Source organism: Geospiza fortis, unplaced genomic scaffold (genome assembly GCF_000277835.1).
Source record: "Geospiza fortis unplaced genomic scaffold, GeoFor_1.0 scaffold599, whole genome shotgun sequence".
Taxonomy (NCBI): domain Eukaryota; kingdom Metazoa; phylum Chordata; class Aves; order Passeriformes; family Thraupidae; genus Geospiza; species Geospiza fortis.
Window position 1 is genome coordinate 374,129 of NW_005054605.1, and position 5,753 is coordinate 379,881.

Genomic DNA, 5,753 nt, shown 5'->3' on the forward strand with positions numbered 1-5,753 from the left:
CCCCCCCTCGGTCCCCGGCGGTGTCTCCGGTGGCTCCCGGCGGTGCCCGGAGGCTCTCACGGAGCCGCTGCCCCGGGCCCGTGAGCGGAGCCCGAGAGCCGCCGGTACCGGGGGCACGGATGATGCTCTGCTTGTCCTCATGGACAACGTGTTTGCTCTGACATGCTTTTCCTGGAGGCGATTCCCCTTTTCCTGGAGGCGATTCCCCTTTTCCTGGAGGCGATTCCCCTTTTCCTGGAGGCGATTCCCCTTTTCCTGGAGGCGATTCCCCTTTTCCTGGAGGCGATTCCCCTTTTCCTGGAGGCGATTCCCCTTTTCCTGGAGGCGATTCCCCTTTTCCTGGAGGCGATTCCCCTTTTCCTGGAGGCGATTCCCCTTTTCCTGGGAATGATTCCCAACCTGGCATCTCCCAGCAGCTGGGAAGGTGCTGCTTTGGAGGGCTCCAGAGGCTTTGTGCTTATTCACAACAAAGGGATCCATAAAAAAGTGGATTTTCTCTGCTGATGGGATGCATAAAAAAGTGATTTTTTGGAGGCGTTTTCGGTTTAAGTCCTGTAAATCCTCCCAGGGATTCTGCTTTTGGCACCTGCAGGAATTTGGGCTGAGGGTCAGGGTTGTTCCCCTGGCAGAAGATGCTGTAGGTGAGTTGATGGGAATTAAAGTGTTAATTAAAGCATCACTGGGTCTGTTTGAAATGTGCTGGTAGAAGTTTGAGGGTTTATTTTTTGGTTTAAATCCTGTCAATCCTCCCAGGGATCCTGGTTTTGGTACCTACAGGAATTTGGGCTGAGGGTCAGAGTTGTTTCTGTCCCTGGCAGGAGCTGCTGTAGGTGAGTTGATGGTAATTAAAGTGTTAATTAAAGCATCATTGGGGCTGTGAAATGTGCTGGTGGAAGTTTCTGAGTGTTTTTTGGATTTTTTTTTTTCTTTAAATCCTTTAAATCCTCTCAGGGATTCTGATTTTGGTACCTGCAGGAATTTGGGCTGAGGGTCAGAGTTGTTTCTGTCCCCTGGCAGGAGTTAATGGTAATTAAAGTGTTAATTAAAGCATCATTGGGTCTGTTTGAAATGTGCTGGTGGAAGTTTGTGCTTCTGAGCTTCTGCTGGAGCTGTGAGAAGAAACATCACCAAAATCCTTGGTGCTCCTTCCTGAACAATTTCATTTGAATTAATTTAAAATTCCTGCCTTCCCTGGGCTCAAACCTGGGCTCCACCTCCCTCTCTCTTAATTTAAGTTAATTTAAAATTCCTGCCTTCCGTTTGGGTTCCCTGGCTCAAACCTGAGCTCCACCTCCCTCCCCTCATCCAGGATCTCCCTGAGGTGGTTCCTCATCCTGGAGCTGATTTTACCTCAGCCTAATCCCACTGAGCTGGTGCTGCAGGGATCCTCTTCATGCCAGCCTGGATCAGCTCAGGGCCACAGGAGCTTTTCCAGCAGCTTTGCTCCTTGGAATAATTTTGTTGGGGAAAACGAGGTGGATTTTTGGCAAACCAGAGTGGGAATTTCACATTGCTGGAATCCCTGGGGATTTGTGGAGTGAGGATTTGGGGTTCTGCTGATTACTGGGGTGAGCAGTGCTGAGATTCACAGGGATTTTTTATTCCTGGTGTCGCTGGAAGAAGAGTTGGAAGGAATTTCAGATCCCTGGAAGTGTCCAGGGCCAGGTTGGAGCAGGGATGGTGAAATTGGGATTTAAAGTCCCTTCCAACCCAAATTATTGGAGGATTCCCTGGTCAGAGGGGCCTGGCGAACTCACCTGGATGGGCAGGGAGCTGTTGTTTTCTTTTTTTGGATGAATTTCCAAGTGTGAGAAATGAATTTGTAGAGAATTCTCCAAACCTTTATACAAACCTGGAGATAAAAAATGCTGATTTAGAAATGCCATGGAATAAAATATGGTTGAAAGAGAAATAAGAAGAGGCATTGGAAGGAATTGTGGCTCCCTGGAAGTGTCCAGAGCCAGGTTGGACAGACCTTGGAGCAGGGATGGTGGAACTTTGGGCTTTAAAGCTTTAAAGTTTTGAGCTTTAAAATCCCTCCCAACCCAACCCATTGCAGGATTCCCTGCTCAGAGGGACTGACCTGGATGGGGAATAAACTGCTTTTTCTTTTTTTTTGGGTGAATTCCCGAGGGAGGAGCAGCCCCCAGGGCTCAGGAGCAGTGGAGAACACCCAGGGCCAGCCTGTGACACCGGATCCCCCTTTGGTTCCCCTTTTAGCAGTGCTGCCACTTGTGTTGCTAAATTTAATTTGCTGGCAGTGCTGCTGTTCTAAAACCCTGATTTTGTGGGGGGGAAGGTGCCTAAATCACCTCTTGGAGGTGCCTAAAGCGCTGCTCCTATCCCCAGCCTCGTTATCTCATTTAATCTGAATTAAAAACCAGATTAATTGGAATAAATTGATTGGGTTTGAATTATTTGCTGCCACTTGTGTTGCTAAATTTAATTTGCTGGCAGTGCTGCTGTTCTAAAACCCTGATTTTGTGGGGGGGAAGGTGCCTAAATCACCTCTTGGAGGTGCCTAAAGCGCTGCTCCTATCCCCAGCCTCGTTATCTCATTTAATCTGAATTAAAAACCAGATTAATTGGAATAAATTGATTAGGGTTTAACTGTTTGCAAGGAGGAGGTGGCTGCCCCAGGGACACCAGAGAGGGATCAGTGGCCAAAATTCCACAGCAGATTTAGGAGCTCTTCTCCCACCTCAGTCACTCACTGAGTTATTCCCAAGTGATTTTGGAGCAGGGAACACAGTTTGGCACCTTGAAGACTTTTCAAAAGTATTTTTTGGGTTTTTTTTGGCTGAAGAGAAACTGAATAAACTGATCCTGCCAATATTCAGGGCTGCTGGTGCTTCCCCTGCATTCCTGTGCCAAGGTGCTTTTCTTTGCCTTAAGTTCTTCCCAATCATCCATTTCTGGCTGGATCCAAAGGCTCCAGCAGAGCTTAAAACCCAAATTAAAATGTTTTAATATCTGTTGGGATGATCCTGAGCCTCTCACCATGGCTGCAGGGGCAGAACTCACAGTGGGTTTGTTTCCCAAGGGAATAAAAGTGGGAAATGTTGGTGGCTCTGTGTTTGTGGCAGCTCTGGCAGGAAACAAAAGTGTGGGACAGGTGGATTCAGCTCCTACCTTGGTCTGAATATTTTATTTTCTTTAAAAAAAGATGGGTTTTGGATTTTTTGTTGGTGTTTGGTAAAGATTTGGAGAGGTCAGAGAGCTCCAGCAGACTGGAATGGATCTGGAGGACAGGGGAGCCTGGGAAGGGCTGGAGCAGCAAGAAAAGGGTCTGGAAAATTCTGAGAGAGCTGTGGGGGCTCAGCCTGGGGAAAAGGAGGGGCAGGGAAGGGAAAAAGGGGAGAGGGAGAGGAAGGGGGAGAAGAAGGTAAAGGGGAAAGAAAAGGAAAAAGGGAAGGGGAAGAGAAAGAGAAAAAGAAGGGGAAGAGAAAGGGAAAGGGGAAGGGAAAAGGGAAAGGAAAAAGGGGAAGAGGAAGGAAAAGGAAAAAGGGAAGGGGGAAGAAGAAGAAGAAGGGGAAAAAGAAGGGAAGGGAAAGGGGGAGAGGAAGGAAAAGGAAAAAGGGGAAGGGGAAGGCAAAGAAGAGGGGAAAAGAAGGGAAAGGGAAAGAAGAAGGAGAGGAAGAAAAGGAAGAAGAAGGGGAAGGGAAAGTGGAAGAAAAAGGGGGAAGAAGAAGGGGGAAGAGAAGGGAAAAGGGAATGGAGAAGGGGAAAGGAGAAGGGGAAGGAAAAGGAGGAAGGGGAAGAAGGAGAAAGGAAAGGGAAGAAGGGAGGGGAATGGGGAAGGGAAAGGAAAAAGGAGAAGAAGAAGGGGAAAAAGAAGTGGAATGGAAAGAGGAAGGGAAAGGAAAAAGGGAAAGTGGAAGAAGAAGGAAAAGGAAAAAGGGGAAGGGAGAGGGGAAGAAGGGGAAAGGGAAAAAGGGGAAGCGAAAGGAAGGAGGGGAAGAGGAAGAAAAACGGGGAAGGGTAAGAGGAAGGAAAAGGAAAAAGGGAAGGGGAAGAAGAAGAACGGGAAGAAGAAGGGCAAGGGAAAGAAGAAGGGAATGGGGAAGGGGAAGAAGAAGAAGGGGCTCCATCCCTGCCCCATCCATGGCAGCCCGGGTGGGGCTGTGGGCACATCCCCTGAGCAGCAGCATCCCCCGGGGCTGTGGATCCAGGGGCTCGGATCCCGCAGGAGCTGTGTGTGCTGCAGGCTGAGTCACTGCTGCTCCTCTTCTTCCCAGAGAAATTCGCAATTTTGGGTTTGATCGAGTGTGGGCAGGCCCAGCCCACTCAGCACAGCAGCTCCCTGAAGGGTTTTTTTTTTTTTAATGAAGTTTTTCAATTTTTTGATCTTGCTTTGACATTTTTTTTTTTTCTTTGAGGAATTAATATCTCCTGAGATGAGTTTAGACACAAAATTCACTTTTGTTTGGGAAGGTGTTATCCTAAAATTGACCTTTCTTAGGGAGGCTTCAGACAGGAAATCCCATGAGGAAATGGGATTTTGTGCTTCCTGCTCCCCTGTGTTCAAAGGACCAGGAGCTTTGAGCCCAATCCTGTTGGGATTTGACCCAAAAATGGCAAAATTTTGGGGGTTTTTCTCCCCCAGATTGGCTTCAGACATGGAATTTATGGCAGCATTTGTTCTCCTTGGCACTGCCTGGATGGACCTGAAGCCCTCACTGAGCTTCACTGAGAACAAGGAAAAATCCCAAATTCCCACTGGGATGTGACTGGGAGAGAGCAAATCCATTTTATCAGGGAATTTTGGAATCCCAGGATTCCAAAAATTCCAATTTTGGCTTGGGAGGGACCTTAAAGCTCATCTCATTAGTGGCAGTTTCCCATCTCAGGGAAACCAGGATTTATTTTTGTGTTTGTTGGGAAAACTCAAAAATATTATGGAAAACCTCTAAGTCCAGAGTTTGTAGGTTTTTCATTTTATTTTTCCTTATAAAAACTCACTCTGTGTTTTCTATACAATTTTATTTCTCCCTATAAAAATTCACTCTGTATTTTCTTATTAGTGGTAGTTTCCCTTCTCAAAAGTCCTTAGTAAACCAGGATTTATTTTCGTGTTTGTTGGGAAAACTCAAAAATAATTGTGGAAAGCCTCTAAGTCTGGAGTTAATAGGGTTTTAATTTTATTTTTCTTTGTAAAAACTCACTCTGTATTTTCTCATTAATGACAATTTTCCCCTCTCACAAGTCCTTGGGAAGGCAGAATTGTTGCTCACGAGGAAGGAGGGAGAAATCTGTGATTTTCTGGAGCTATTTTTGAAGCTGAGAGAAGAGGGGAGAACTCAGCCATCTGCCAAAATATTCCTGCAAAACCTGGAAATTCCATTTTTCCTTCAGTGGCAAACTGGGATAAAGGGGCTGTACCTCTGCCTGAGGCTAATTAATAATTCATTATTATTAATTAAGGGAGTGGTTGGTGGCACCTCCACTGTTGGATATTTTAGGGTAGCACAAACTTGGGTTGGTTTGGGGATTTTTTAGGATGCAGGGAGGAGATGGAATCCTGAACAGTTTTCTGCTTCTTGCCCGAATGGGAGTGGTGCTTGTGGGATGATGTTTGAATGGTTGTCATGGCTATATTGTGTATATTCATGTTTTAGTTTTTATTTTATATATTTATTATTATGTTTACATACACTTAATATATTATATTTATATAATTTTTCTATTTTAATTTTTATATTTCTATTTTATCTATTTATTTATATTTCTATATTTTAGACATAGAAATATAT